At 49.1% G+C, this 16389-nt stretch overlaps 1 long non-coding RNA gene across 2 annotated transcripts in view; it reads right to left on the reverse strand.

Moving 5' to 3' along the window:
- Positions 1 to 9349: 9349 nt before the first annotated feature.
- Positions 9350 to 16389, reverse strand: part of LOC140729380 (uncharacterized) — a 40251-nt gene continuing 33211 nt past the window's right edge. For both annotated transcript variants that reach the window (XR_012099315.1, XR_012099314.1), the window contains exon 4: positions 9350 to 9505. This is a non-coding gene — a long non-coding RNA (uncharacterized lncRNA). The remainder of the gene's footprint in view (positions 9506 to 16389) is intronic.

Raw genomic sequence — 16389 nt, forward strand, 5'->3', positions numbered from 1 at the left:
CAGCCTGTCGGAATGCTCACTTCCCTCCATACCAGACAGTGACGCAGCCTGTCAGAATGCTCCCTTCCCTTCATGCCAGACAGTGACGCAGCCTGTCAGAATGCTCTCCTCCCCCCCCATACCAGACAGTGACGCAGCCTGTCAGAATGCTCTCCTCTCCCCCCCATACCAGAAAGTGATGCAGCCTGTCAGAATGCTCTCCTCTCCCCCCCATAGCAGACAGTTACGCAGCCTGTCAGAATGCTCTCCTCCCCCCCCCATAGCAGACAGTGACGCAGCCTGTCAGAATGCTCTCCTCTCCCCCCCATACCAGACAGTGATGCAGCCTGTCAGAATGCTCACTTCCATTCATGCCAGACAGTGACGCAGCCTGTCAGAATGCTCTCCTCCCCCCCCCCATACCAGACAGTGACGCAGCCTGTCAGAATGCTCTCCTCACCCCCATAGCTGTTAGTGACGCAGCCTGTCAGAATGCTCACTTCCCTCCCATACCGGACAGTGACGCAGCCTGTCAGAATGCTCTCCTCTCCCCCCCATACCAGACAGTGACGCAGCCTGTCAGAATGCTCTACTCTCCCCCCATAGCAGACAGTGACGCAGCCTGTCAGAATGCTCTCCTCCCCCCCTCATACCAGACAGTGACGCAGCCTGTCAGAATGCTCACTTCCCTCCATACCAGACAGTGACACAGCCTGTCGGAATGCTCTCCTCTCACCCCCATACCAGACAGTGACGCAGCCTGTCAGAATGCTCTCCTCTCCCCCCATACCAGACAGTGACGCAGCCTCTCAGAATGCTCTCCTCCTCCCCCCCCCTATACCGGACAGTGACGCAGCCTGTCAGAATGCTCTCCTCTCCCCCCCATACCAGACAGTGATGCAGCCTGTCAGAAGGCTCTCCTCTCCCCCTCATACCAGACAGTGACGCAGCCTGTCGGAATGCTCACTTCCCTCCATACCAGACAGTGACGCAGCCTGTCAGAATGCTCCCTTCCCTTCATGCCAGACAGTGACGCAGCCTGTCAGAATGCTCTCCTCCCCCTCCATACCAGTCTGTGACGCAGCCTTTGAGAATGCTCACTTCCCCCCATTCCAGACAGTGACACAGCCTGTCAGAATGCTCACCTCCCCCCCCATACCAGACAGTGACGCAGCCTGTCAGAATGCTCTCCTCTCCCCCCCATACCAGACAGTGACGCAGCCTGTCAGAATGCTCTCCTCCCCCCCCATACCAGACAGTGACGCAGCCTGTCAGAATGCTCTCCTCTCCTTCTCATACCAGACAGTGACGCAGCCTGTCAGAATGCTCTCCTCTCCTTCTCATACCAGACAGTGATGCAGCCTGTCAGAATGCTCTCCTCTCCCCCCCATACCATACAGTGACGCAGCCTGTCAGAATGCTCTCCTCTCCCCCCCATACCAGACAGTGACGCAGCCTGTCAGAATGCTCTCCTCTCCTTCTCATACCAGACAGTGACGCAGCCTGTCGGAATGCTCTCCTCTCCCCCCCATACCAGACAGTGATGCGGCCTGTCGGAATGCTCACTTCCCTCCATACCAGACAGTGATGCAGCCTGTCAGAATGCTCTCCTCTCCCCCCCATACCATACAGTGACGCAGCCTGTCAGAATGCTCTCCTCTCCCCCCCATACCAGACAGTGACGCAGCCTGTCAGAATGCTCTCCTCTCCTTCTCATACCAGACAGTGACGCAGCCTGTCGGAATGCTCTCCTCTCCCCCCCATACCAGACAGTGATGCGGCCTGTCGGAATGCTCACTTCCCTCCATACCAGACAGTGACGCAGCCTGTCGGAATGCTCTCCTCTCCCCCCCATACCAGACAGTGATGCGGCCTGTCGGAATGCTCACTTCCCTCCATACCAGACAGTGATGCAGCCTGTCAGAATGCTCACATCCCTCCATACCAGACAGTGACGCAGCCTGTCATAATGCTCACTTCCCCCATACCAGACAGTGACGCAGCCTGTCAGAATGCTCACTTCCCTTCATGCCAGACAGTGACGCAGCCTGTCGGAATGCTCTCCTCTCCCCCCCATACCAGACAGTGACGCAGCCTGTCAGAATGCTCTCCTCCCCCCCCATACCAGACAGTGACGCAGCCTGTCAGAATGCTCTCCTTCCCCCCCATACCAGACAGTGACGCAGCCTGTCAGAATGCTCTCCTCTCCTTCTCATACCAGACAGTGACGCAGCTTGTCGGAATGCTCTCCTCTCCCCCCCATACCAGACAGTGACGCGACCTGTCGGAATGCTCACTTCCCTCCATACCAGACAGTGACGCAGCCTGTCAGAATGCTCTCCTCTCCCCCCCATACCAGACAGTGATGCAGCCTGTCAGAATGCTCTCCTCTCCCCCCCATACCAGACAGTGATGCAGCCTGTCAGAAGGCTCTCCTCTCCCCCTCATACCAGACAGTGACGCAGCCTGTCGGAATGCTCACTTCCCTCCATACCAGACAGTGACGCAGCCTGTCAGAATGCTCCCTTCCCTTCATGCCAGACAGTGACGCAGCCTGTCAGAATGCTCTCCTCCCCCTCCATACCAGTCTGTGACGCAGCCTTTGAGAATGCTCACTTCCCCCCATTCCAGACAGTGACACAGCCTGTCAGAATGCTCACCTCCCCCCCCCATACCAGACAGTGACGCAGCCTGTCAGAATGCTCTCCTCTCCCCCCCATACCAGACAGTGACGCAGCCTGTCAGAATGCTCTCCTCCCCCCCCATACCAGACAGTGACGCAGCCTGTCAGAATGCTCTCCTCTGCCCCCCATAGCAGACAGTTACGCAGCCTGTCAGAATGCTCTCCTCCCCCCCCATAGCAGACAGTGACGCAGCCTGTCAGAATGCTCTCCTCTCCCCCCCATACCAGACAGTGATGCAGCCTGTCAGAATGCTCACTTCCGTTCATGCCAGACAGTGACGCAGCCTGTCAGAATGCTCTCCTCCCCCCCCCCCATACCAGACAGTGACGCAGCCTGTCAGAATGCTCTCCTCACCCCCATAGCTGTTAGTGACGCAGCCTGTCAGAATGCTCTCCTCTCCTTCTCATACCAGACAGTGACGCAGCCTGTCGGAATGCTCACTTCCCTCCATACCAGACAGTGACGCAGCCTGTCAGAATGCTCTCCTCTCCCCCCCATACCAGACAGTGACGCAGCCTGTCAGAATGCTCTCCTCTCCTTCTCATACCAGACAGTGACGCAGCCTGTCGGAATGCTCTCCTCTCCCCCCCATACCAGACAGTGATGCGGCCTGTCGGAATGCTCACTTCCCTCCATACCAGACAGTGACGCAGCCTGTCGGAATGCTCTCCTCTCCCCCCCATACCAGACAGTGATGCGGCCTGTCGGAATGCTCACTTCCCTCCATACCAGACAGTGATGCAGCCTGTCAGAATGCTCACATCCCTCCATACCAGACAGTGACGCAGCCTGTCATAATGCTCACTTCCCCCATACCAGACAGTGACGCAGCCTGTCAGAATGCTCACTTCCCTTCATGCCAGACAGTGACGCAGCCTGTCGGAATGCTCTCCTCTCCCCCCCATACCAGACAGTGACGCAGCCTGTCAGAATGCTCTCCTCCCCCCCCATACCAGACAGTGACGCAGCCTGTCAGAATGCTCTCCTTCCCCCCCATACCAGACAGTGACGCAGCCTGTCAGAATGCTCTCCTCTCCTTCTCATACCAGACAGTGACGCAGCTTGTCGGAATGCTCTCCTCTCCCCCCCATACCAGACAGTGACGCGACCTGTCGGAATGCTCACTTCCCTCCATACCAGACAGTGACGCAGCCTGTCAGAATGCTCTCCTCTCCCCCCCATACCAGACAGTGATGCAGCCTGTCAGAATGCTCTCCTCTCCCCCCCATACCAGACAGTGATGCAGCCTGTCAGAAGGCTCTCCTCTCCCCCTCATACCAGACAGTGACGCAGCCTGTCGGAATGCTCACTTCCCTCCATACCAGACAGTGACGCAGCCTGTCAGAATGCTCCCTTCCCTTCATGCCAGACAGTGACGCAGCCTGTCAGAATGCTCTCCTCCCCCTCCATACCAGTCTGTGACGCAGCCTTTGAGAATGCTCACTTCCCCCCATTCCAGACAGTGACACAGCCTGTCAGAATGCTCACCTCCCCCCCCCATACCAGACAGTGACGCAGCCTGTCAGAATGCTCTCCTCTCCTTCTCATACCAGACAGTGACGCAGCTTGTCGGAATGCTCTCCTCTCCCCCCCATACCAGACAGTGACGCGACCTGTCGGAATGCTCACTTCCCTCCATACCAGACAGTGACGCAGCCTGTCAGAATGCTCTCCTCTCCCCCCCATACCAGACAGTGATGCAGCCTGTCAGAATGCTCTCCTCTCCCCCCCATACCAGACAGTGATGCAGCCTGTCAGAAGGCTCTCCTCTCCCCCTCATACCAGACAGTGACGCAGCCTGTCGGAATGCTCACTTCCCTCCATACCAGACAGTGACGCAGCCTGTCAGAATGCTCCCTTCCCTTCATGCCAGACAGTGACGCAGCCTGTCAGAATGCTCTCCTCCCCCTCCATACCAGTCTGTGACGCAGCCTTTGAGAATGCTCACTTCCCCCCATTCCAGACAGTGACACAGCCTGTCAGAATGCTCACCTCCCCCCCCCATACCAGACAGTGACGCAGCCTGTCAGAATGCTCTCCTCTCCCCCCCATACCAGACAGTGACGCAGCCTGTCAGAATGCTCTCCTCCCCCCCCATACCAGACAGTGACGCAGCCTGTCAGAATGCTCTCCTCTGCCCCCCATAGCAGACAGTTACGCAGCCTGTCAGAATGCTCTCCTCCCCCCCCATAGCAGACAGTGACGCAGCCTGTCAGAATGCTCTCCTCTCCCCCCCATACCAGACAGTGATGCAGCCTGTCAGAATGCTCACTTCCGTTCATGCCAGACAGTGACGCAGCCTGTCAGAATGCTCTCCTCTCCCCCCCCCCATACCAGACAGTGACACAGCCTGTCAGAATGCTCTCCTCCCCCCCCCCATACCAGACAGTGACGCAGCCTGTCAGAATGCTCTCCTCACCCCCATAGCTGTTAGTGACGCAGCCTGTCAGAATGCTCTCCTCTCCTTCTCATACCAGACAGTGACGCAGCCTGTCGGAATGCTCACTTCCCTCCATACCAGACAGTGACGCAGCCTGTCAGAATGCTCTCCTCTCCCCCCCATACCAGACAGTGATGCAGCCTGTCGGAATGCTCACTTCCCTCCATAGCAGACAGTGACGCAGCCTGTCAGAATGCTCTCCTCTCCCCCCCATACCAGACAGTGACGCAGCCTGTCAGAATGCTCTGCTCTCCCCCCCATACCAGACAGTGATGCAGCCTGTCAGAATGCTCACATCCCTTCATGCCAGACAGTGACGCAGCCTGTCAGAATGCTCTCCTCTCCCCCCCATACCAGACAGTGACGCAGCCTGTCAGAATGCTCTCCTCCCCCCCCATACCAGACAGTGACGCAGCCTGTCAGAATGCTCTCCTCTCCCCCCCATAGCAGACAGTTACGCAGCCTGTCAGAATGCTCTCCTCCCCCCCCATAGCAGACAGTGACGCAGCCTGTCAGAATGCTCTCCTCTCCCCCCCATACCAGACAGTGATGCAGCCTGTCAGAATGCTCACTTCCGTTCATGCCAGACAGTGACGCAGCCTGTCAGAATGCTCTCCTCACCCCCATAGCTGTCAGTGACGCAGCCTGTCAGAATGCTCTCCTCTCCTTCTCATACCAGACAGTGACGCAGCCTGTCGGAATGCTCACTTCCCTCCATACCAGACAGTGACGCAGCCTGTCAGAATGCTCTCCTCTCCCCCCCATACCAGACAGTGACGCAGCCTGTCAGAATGCTCTCCTCTCCCCCCATACCAGACAGTGACACAGCCTGTCGGAATGCTCACTTCCCTCCATACCAGACAGTGACGCAGCCTGTCAGAATGCTCTCCTCTCCCCCCCATACCAGACAGTGACGCAGCCTGTCAGAAGGCTCTCCTCTCCCCCTCATACCAGACAGTGACGCAGCCTGTCGGAATGCTCACTTCCCTCCATACCAGACAGTGACGCAGCCTGTCAGAATGCTCTCCTCTCCCCCCCATACCAGACAGTGACGCAGCCTGTCAGAATGCTCTCCTCTCCCCCCCATACCAGACAGTGATGCAGCCTGTCAGAATGCTCACTTCCGTTCATGCCAGACAGTGACGCAGCCTGTCAGAATGCTCTCCTCACCCCCATAGCTGTCAGTGACGCAGCCTGTCAGAATGCTCTCCTCTCCTTCTCATACCAGACAGTGACGCAGCCTGTCGGAATGCTCACTTCCCTCCATACCAGACAGTGACGCAGCCTGTCAGAATGCTCTCCTCTCCCCCCCATACCAGACAGTGACGCAGCCTGTCAGAATGCTCTCCTCTCCCCCCATACCAGACAGTGACACAGCCTGTCGGAATGCTCACTTCCCTCCATACCAGACAGTGACGCAGCCTGTCAGAATGCTCTCCTCTCCCCCCCATACCAGACAGTGACGCAGCCTGTCAGAAGGCTCTCCTCTCCCCCTCATACCAGACAGTGACGCAGCCTGTCGGAATGCTCACTTCCCTCCATACCAGACAGTGACGCAGCCTGTCAGAATGCTCTCCTCTCCCCCCCATACCAGACAGTGACGCAGCCTGTCAGAATGCTCTCCTCTCCCCCCCATACCAGACAGTGACACAGCCTGTCAGAATGCTCTCCTCTCCCCACCATACCAGACAGTGACACAGCCTGTCAGAATGCTCTCCTCTCCCCCCCATACCAGACAGTGACGCAGCCTGTCAGAATGCTCATTTCCCTTCATGCCAGACAGTGACGCAGCCTGTCAGAATGCTCTCCTCTCCCCCCCATACCAGACAGTGACGCAGCCTGTCAGAATGCTCATTTCCCTTCATGCCAGACAGTGACGCAGCCTGTCAGAATGCTCTGCTCTCCCCTCCATACCATACAGTGGCGCAGCCTGTCAGAATGCTCTCCTCTCCCCCCCATACCAGAGATTGACGCTGCCTGTCAGAATGCTCTCCTCTCCCCCCCATACCAGACAGTGACGCAGCCTGTCAGAATGCTCACTCCCCAATGCTCTCCACAGTAGATCTATAGAAGTTTTTGAATTTGCTCCACCATTCAATCATGGCTGATCCTTTTTCTCTCCTCAGCCCCACTCCGCGGACTTCTCCCAATAACCTTTGATGCCATGTCCAATCAAGAACCTATCAAGCTTTGCCTCAAATCCGCGCAACAACCTGGCCTCCACAGCTGCCTTTGGTAACAAATTCCATAAATTCACCATCATCTGGTTAAATTAATTATTCCATATCTGTTTTAAATGGACACCCCTCTATCCTGAGGCTGTGCCCTCTTGTCCAAGTCCCTCCCACCATGAGAAACATCTTTTCCACATCTACTCTGTCTAGGCCTTTCAACATTTGAAAGGTTTCAATTAGATCCCCCCCTCATCCTTCTAAATTCTAGCAAGTACAGATCCAGAGCTATCAAAGATTCCTCAGATGATAACCCTTTCATTCCTAGAATCATCCTTGTGAACCTCCTCTGGACTCTCCCCAATTCTTTTACCTTAAACTCCCTAATCACCTCTAGTCCATTTCTTAACACCCATAGCTGATATAACTGAATGCCTAGTAGGCTTAACGACAAACTGCTTTAAAAGGTCACCTCATAGGCATTCAACAAACTCACTCTCAAGATCAATTACCAATCTAATTTTCCCAATCAATATGGATGTTGAAATCTCCCATAACTATCATAACATTGCTCTTTTGACATGCCTTTTCTATTTCCCCATTGCAATTTGTGGTCCACCTCCCAGCTGCTGTTGGGTGGCCAGTATACAACTGCCATCAGGGTCCTTTTACCCTTGCAGTTTCTTAACTCAACCCACAAGAATTCAACATCTTCCGAACCTATGTTATCTTTCTACTGATTCTTTACCAACAAAGCCACGCCATTCTCTCTGCCTACCTTCCTATCCCCTCAATACAATGTGTAACTCTGGACATTCAGCACCCACCTACAACCATCCTTCAGCCACGATTCAGTGATGGTCACAACATCATACCTGGCAAGTTGTAATAGTGCAACAAGATCATCCACCTTATTTCTTATAACCTGTGCATTGAGATATAACAAGAAAAATCTCCCTTTATTCCACTGTTTGTCTTCTCTCAGTCACCTGATCTTCTATGCTAGTATATTTTGTAATACCACAGCCTCCTATCTTACTTTGCAGCCTTATGTATGGCACCTTCTGAAAATTCAAGTATACATCCTTGACTGACTCTCCTCTGTCTGTCCTGCCTGTCATTTCCTCAGAATTCTAGCAGATTTCTCAGGCAAGATTTCCTCTTAAGGAAACCAGGCTGACTTTGGCCTATTTTATTGTGTGCCTCCAAGTACCTCAAAACCTTCTTGATAATAATGGACTCTCAAATCTTATCAACCCCTGAATTCTGGCTAACTAGACTATAATTTCCTGCTAGAGATTGGAGTGACATTAGCGATGTTCCAGCCCTCTAGAAACATTTCTCACTCTAGTTATTCTGATCGAATATCTACTAGTGCCTCTACAATCTCTTTAGCTACTTCTTTCAGAATCCTACTGTGTAGTCCATCTAGCCAGATGACTTGTCCACCTTTCAGCTTCTCAAGCACCTTCTCCTTAATATTTACTTCTACCCCTGACACTCCCTAAATCCTGGTACAGTAAAGATTGACAATACCTAGTCAGTTCATTCTCTATTTCTTTGCCCCTGTTAATGTTGCTTCAGAATCTTTAGCAGTAGCCCAATGCCTACACCAAGTACTCTTTTGCTCTTTATATATTTGAAAAAAACTTACGGTATTTAAAAAAAAAATATTATTAACTCACTTACATTCATGTTTAATCTTTTCTTCCCTTATTGTTTTTTGAGTTGCTTCTATTGGTCTTCATAATCCTTTAGCTTTCTGTTAGTTTTTACACTCTGTATATCATCTTTTTGCTTTTGTAAGACCAGGACCATACGATATTGGAGCAGAATTAAGCCATTTAGCCCATTGAGTCTGCTCCACCATTTCATCATGGCTGATCCATTTTCCCTCTCAGCCCTAATCTCCTGCCTTCTCCCCACATCCCTTCATGCACTGACTAATCAAGAATCTATCAACCTCTGCCTTAAATGTACATAAAGACTTTTGTTAATAAAAATTTTGTGAACTCTAAATGTCCTTCAGTTGTACATCAAAATGTGTCCATGTTAGACCATTCTACATTAATGATGTTGCTGCTGCCCACTCACATTTCTTCCACTTCCAGAAAATACTGTGGTCAGGCCTGTCGTGTGCTGTGTCTGCCTCAGGACTTTTCCAGCTTTCAGCTCACTCAAAAGCTCCTTGTTGCTTGAAGCAGGGGAAGTCATATTAAAATAAGCACGGTCTGTAAGGTCAGGAAAAGAGTTATTATATCAAGGTGTGGAGTTACTGTTGCCCTGGCCTGGGTGAATGCTCCAACATCACTCTCACTGTCCAGGTTGATTGGTGGTGGCCAAATGAAGTATGGTCATGTAAGGCATCAGACATGAATAGGTGTAGCAGGTCAAATTGAAAGACACAGCCCAGCCCTAGCAACAGTTCACACCATAAGCACGTCCTCCAACAGCATGTTGTGCTCCTGTGCAACTCACTAGAAACTCAGCAGGACCCATAGTGACTAAAGAGCATCAGTGAACATAGCCACTGCACCAGTGTACAGTACTGTGCAAAGGTCTGTATATAGAGCTAGGGTGCTGAAGACTATTATGCTGTACTTGTCAACGGGGATCAGAGAGTGAGTTGTGAATCTGGCAGGAGCATGGGTGAAGCACCATGGGAGGGGAGTGGGGCAGGTGGCAGAGAAGGAGTGCCAGGAGCAGGGGTGGCATGAGTGCAGGCACACCCAGCCCAGAGACACAGACAAGATCATTTGATTCCAAACAATTGATCATTACAGAATGTCTCTGTGGTGCTTCCTGCTACCTCCTCTCTCCCTTCCCCCTTTTCCCAACCATAATTCCCCCCTCCCTGCCCACTTCCCATTCCCAGTCCAAAAAATTACTTCGGTATCATGCAAAAGTCTCAAGCACTCTTGCTACATACGTATATGTTCCCAAAACTTTTGCACAGTATTGTATATAAATGACTTGAATGAGCTTGTACAAGACACAAGTTTGCAGGTGACACTATAATAGAATTCTTTATCCTCAGGAGGGTAATATAGAATAGCTGAAGAGCAGGGCAGAGGTTGGTATGCTGTGGCAAGCGATTTATAAGATAGCTTCCAATGTTTTTCCTCCTACAAGCCACATTGTTTGAAAGAGCAAAGCTGCAGTAATTGTAAGGAAGCACATAATTGGCTGACCACATGATAGGTGGTTCATCTGCCACAAACAGTGTGTAATTTAGATAAAAAGCACTGCGGTTACTCGCCTAGACTATTCTAACTAACCCACAGACAAAGTTAACTGGTGTCTAGAGACCAGCTGCCGGTTACCCTCCAAGAAGCACAGCGTCTCAGCTTAGAAATATATTAACACAACAGACTCTGCAAGTGCTGGAATTCCAGAGCAACATACACAAAAATCAGCAGGTCAGGTATCATCCTTGGAGAGGAATAAACAATCAATGTTTCAGGCCAAGTTCATTCATCAGGACTGGTAGAGAAGGTGGCAGAAGCCAGGATAAAAGGTGGGTGAGGAGGAAGTACAAGTTGACAGGTGATAGGTGAGACCAGGTGAGGGGGAAGGTGGGTGGGGTAAGGGGGATGAAGTGAGAAGCTGACAGGTGAGACCGGGTGAGGGGGAAGGTGGCAGACGGTGATTTCACTGACTGTTTTGTTTTGGATGGTGTAATGCTTTGTTTAAAGTCAGCTAAACAGTGATTGGTAGGTCAAATTTGAAGATAAAATATAATATTTATGGTAAGACTCTTGACAGTGTAGAGAAACTGAGAGATCTTGAGGTCCATGTCTATAGGGCACTCGAAGCTGCTGCACAGATAGACAGTGACAAGAAGGTGTATGGTGTGTTGGCCTTTGTCAACTGTAGGATTGAGTTCAAGAGCTGCGAGGTAATATCACAGATATATAAGAATTTGGTCAGACCCCTCTTGGAGAATTGTGTTCAGTTCTGGTCACCTCACTACAGGAAGGATGAGGATACTGTAGGAAAAGTGCAGAGGAGATTTACAAGAATAGGTTGAGTGAACTCGGCCTTTTCTCCTTGGAGCAACGGTGGATGAGAGGTGATCTGATAGAGGTGTATAAGATGATGAGAGGCATTGATCATGTAGATAGCCAGAGGTTTTTTCCCCAAGGAAATGGCTAACACAAGGGGGCATAGTTTTAAGGTGCTTGGAAATAGGTAATGAGGGGATGTCAGGGGTAAGTTTTTTCACACAGAGAGTGGTGAGTGCGTGGAATGCACTGCCGGCAGAGATGGTGGAAGTGGATACAACAGAGTCTTTTAAGAGCATCATAGACAGGTACACGGAGCTTAGAAAAATAGAGCGCTATGTGTTAGGGAATTTCAAGGCAGTCTCTAGAATAGGTTATGTGGTCGGCTCAGCATTGTGAGCCGAAGGGCCTGTAATGTGCTGTAGGTTCTAAGCAGATGGAGTATTCCTTGCCAATGATAAAAAAGAGAGAGTTTAGGAGAGTTCCTGACTACAGGCCAATCAAATCTTATGCCTACTGTTGAGGATACAATATCTATTTGGCAGATTTTAATGTTATAGTCATTTGTGATATTAGGAGTTCTTGTGAAGACTTGGGCCATTGGTGAGTTTTATCAGAGTGAGAATCAGATTTAACATCACTGGCATATGTCGTAAAATTTGTTAACTTAGCAGCAGCAGTAGAATGCAACACATGATAATATAGAAAAAATGAATCAATTGCTTTATATATGTATATTAAATAGTTAAATTGAAATAGTGCAAAAACAGAAATAATAAAACAAATGAAGTAGTGTTTTTTGCCTTCTTTATGGCTGCATCAATACGTTGTATTGTTAGATCCTCAGAGATATTAATACCCAGGAACTTGAAATTTCTCACTCCCTCCACTTCTGATCCCTCTATGAGGATTGGTTCGTGTTCCCTAGTCTTACTTTCCTGAAGTCCACCATCAGCTCTTTAGTCTTACTAATGCTGAGTATCAGGTTGTTACTATAACACCACCCAACTAGTTGATATATCTTGCTCATATATGCCCTCTGATCTCCATCTGAGATTCTACCAACACTGGTTGTATCATCAGCAAATTTATAGATGGCATTTGAGCGATGCCTAACCACACAGTCATAGGTATAGAAAGAGTAGAGTAGTGGTCCAAGCACACAACCCTGTGGAGCGCCAGTGCTAATTGTCAGGAAGGAGAAGATGTTATTACCAATTCCACACAGAATGTTAGGAAGTTGAGGATCCAGTTGCGGAAGGAGGTACAGAGGCTCAGAGTCTGTAGCTTTTCGATCATAGCTGTAGGATTGATGGTGTTAAACTCAGAGCTATAGTCAATGAACTACATCTTGACATAGGTGTTTGTATTGTCCAGGTGAGCTAAGGCCACATAAGAGTCATTGAGATTGTGTCTGCTGTAGACCTATTGTGGTGAAAGGCAAACTGTAGTGGGTCCAGGTCCTTGCTGAGGCAGGAGTATTTCTAGCCATGACCAACATCTCAAAGTATTTCATCACCATTGATGTGAGTGCTACTGGGCAACAGTCATTAAGGCAGCTCGCACTACTCTTCCTGGGCCTAATTACTCTAATTGTTACCCTCTTTAAGCAGGTGGGAACTTGAGAGATTGGAAATGTCTTTGAATACTCCCACCAGTGGGTTGGCACATCACCAGATCCTTACCAGGTTCTCCATCCTCTTCCACCCTCCCAAAAGACAACCTAATATTGGCCGCTGAGACAGAGATCACAGGGTCACCAGGATCCTTATAGCTGTAGTTATATTCTCTCTTTCAAAGCGAGCATAAAAGGCGTTGAGCTCATCTGGGAGTGAAGCATCGCTGCCATCCATGCTATTGGGTTTTGTTTTTTAGGAAGTACTACCTGCAAATCCTGCCAGAATTGATGTGCATTCAGTGTCACTTCCAACCTCGCTCGGACTTGTTTCTTCGCTCTTGAAAGTGTTTCAAAAGTCTGGTTTTCTTGTACAGATCTCTGTCACCAGATTTAAATGCCACAGATCAAGCCCCCAGCAGACAACAGACCTTCTGGTTCATCCATGGCTTTTGATTCAGGAATATGCAAGTTTTTGTAGGCACACACTCATCCATGCAGCTTTTAATGAAGTCAGTGACAACTTTGGCGTACTCATTCAGACTTGAAGATGAATCCCTGAATACAGTCCAGTCCACTGATTCAAAGCAATCCTGTAAGCGCTCCTTGGTCCATACCTTCTTGGTCTACACTACTAGTGCTGTAGTCTTCAGTCTCTGCCTATACTCAGCCAGGTGATCAGACTTTCAGAAGTGGGGGGGGGGGGGGGGTGGAACAGCACGGCATTCTTGATGTGGTGTAACAGTGGTTGATTCATTAATGTTAATGACAAGGTATGGGTTGGAGACGTTCATTGTTTGGCATTTTGAGCATGAGTGTTACTTGCCAACAATCAGACTATGTCAGAATGCTATTTTGGTCAGTATTTGAGGATTTGTAATTTCAATTACATGTTAATCACAGAAAATATTTCCTATTCTGACTACATTTTGGAAGGATAGATTTGGATAAAATACTAATTGTCATGGTCCTGACTGAACAGCGGTAGGCAACCAGGCTTCGGCGCTTCAATTCCCTGGAGTATGGTTAACTGGCGCTGTCCCTTTAACACTCAGACTGCCAGCTTGTTGCCTGCCATGTTCCTTCAAGGAAAGTCTAAACTTAGAAGCCTAGTGCTGAGCAATCTGTGCTCAATCACAGGAGTTCCATTTTAATATCCCTGTTTGTGATTCCACCAAGTCTGAGTTGACTCTATTTTAACTTTCCTAATATTGACTGGCATCTCCTTAGAGCAAAGGATTTAGATGGGGTGGAGTTTGTTAGATGTATTCAGGAAGGTTTCCTGGCACAATATGTAGATAAGCCAACTAGAGGAGAGGCTGTACTTGATTTGGTATTGGGAAATGAACCTGGTCAGTTGTCAAATCTCAGTGAGAGAGCATTTGAGGTAGTGACTATAACTCTATTTTCTTCACCATAGTGCTGGAGAGGGATAGGAGCAGACAATTTGGGAAAACATTTAATTTGGGTAGGAGGAAATAGATGCTATTAGGCAGGAACTTAGGAGCATAAATTGGGAGCAGATGTTCTCAGAGAAATGCACATCAGAAATGTGGCAAAAGTTCAGGGAATATTTGCATGGCGTTCTGCATAGGTATGTTCTATTGAGGCAGGGAAAGGATGGTGGGGAAAGAACCACGGTGTACAAAGAGTGTAGAAAATCTAGTCAAGGAAAGCTTACAAAAGATTCAAGAAACTAGGTACTGTTGGAGATCTACAAAATTACAAGGGTGCAGGGAGCCCAAGAATGAAATTAGGAGAGCTAGAAGGGGCCATGAGAAGGCTTTGGTGAGCAGAATAAAGGAAAATCCCAAGGCATTCTACAAGTATGTGAACAGAAAGCGGATGAGCCGTGTGAGAATAGGACCAATCAATCAGGTGCGATAGTGGAAATGTGTGCAGGGAGCCAGAGGAGGTAACGGAGATACTTAATGAATACTTTGCTTCTGTATTCACCAATGAAAAGGACCTTGACAATTGTGGGAATGACTTACAGCGGACTGAAATACTTGAATGTATAGACATCAAGAGGATGTGCTGAAGCTGTTGAAAGGTATTAAGTTAGATAAATCACCAGGACTGAATGAGATATACCCCAGGCTACTGTGGGAAGTGAGGGAGGAGATTGCTGAACCTCTGGTGATGGTCGTTGCATCATCAATAGGGATGGGAGAAGTGCTGAAGGATTGGAGGGTTGCAGATGTTGTTCCCTAGTTCAAGAAGTGGAGTAGAAATAACCCAGGAAATTATAGACCAGTGAGTCTGACTTCAGTGGTGGGCAAGATGTTGGAGGCAGGATTTATGAGCATTTGAAGAGACATAATCTGATTAGGGATAGTCAGCATGGCTTTATAATGTGTCACCATTGTGCCTTATGAACCTGATTGAATTCTTTGAGGATATAACAACACATTGATGAAGGTAGAGCAGTGGATGTTGTATATATGGATTTCAGAAAGACATTTGATAAGGTTCCCCATGCAAAGCTCCTTCAGAAGGTATTGAGACATGGAATTCAAGGAGACCTTGCTTTGCCCACAGAAAGCAAGGAATGGTTGTAGATGGTTTGTATTCAGCATGGAGATCAGTGACCAGTGGTGCGCCTCAGGGATCTGTTCTGGGATTCCTACTCTTTGAGGTTTTTACAAATGACCTGGATGAAGAAGTAGAAGGGTGGATTAGTAAATTTGCTGATGACACAAAGGTTGGGGGTGTTGTGAATAGTTTGGAGAGTTGTCAGAGGTTACAGCGTAATATCAATGGGATGCAGAACTGGGCTGAGAAGTGGCAGATGGAGTTCAAACCAGCTAAGTGTGAAGAGGTTCATTTCAGTAGGTCAAATTTGAAGACAGAATATAATACTAATGGTAAGACTCTTGGCAATATGGATGATCAGCAAAATATTGGGGTAAATGTCCATAGTATTCAAAGCTGCTGTGCAGGTTGACAGTGTTGTTAAGAAGGCATATGGTGTGATGGCCTTCATTAACCATGGGATTGAGTTCAAGAGCTCAATGTTACAGCTATACAAGACCTTGGTCAGACTCCACTTGGGGTATTGTGTTCACCTCACTACAGGAAGGATGTGAATATGATAGAGAGTGCTGAGCAGATTTACAAAGATGTTGCCTGGATTGGAGAGCATGCCTTATGAGAAGAAGTTGAGTGAACCTGGCCTTATCTCCTTGGAGCGACGGAGGATGAGAGGTGACCTGATAGAGGTGTATAAGATGATGAGAGGCATCAATCATGTGGATAATCAGAGGTTTTTTCCCCAGGGCTGAAATGGCCAACATGAGGGCACATATTTTAATGTGCTTGGAAATAGGTAGAAGGGGGATGTCAGAGGTAAGTTTTCCAAACACACAGAGTGGCGAGTGCGTGGAATGCACTGCCAGCGACTGTGGTGGAGGCAGATTCAATAGGGTATTTACGAGACTTTTGGATAGGTAAATGAAGCTTAGGAAAATAGAGGGCTATGTGGTAGGGAAATTCT

The sequence above is a fragment of the Hemitrygon akajei genome, chromosome 6 (assembly GCF_048418815.1).
Source record: "Hemitrygon akajei chromosome 6, sHemAka1.3, whole genome shotgun sequence".
Classification (NCBI taxonomy): Eukaryota; Metazoa; Chordata; class Chondrichthyes; order Myliobatiformes; family Dasyatidae; genus Hemitrygon; species Hemitrygon akajei.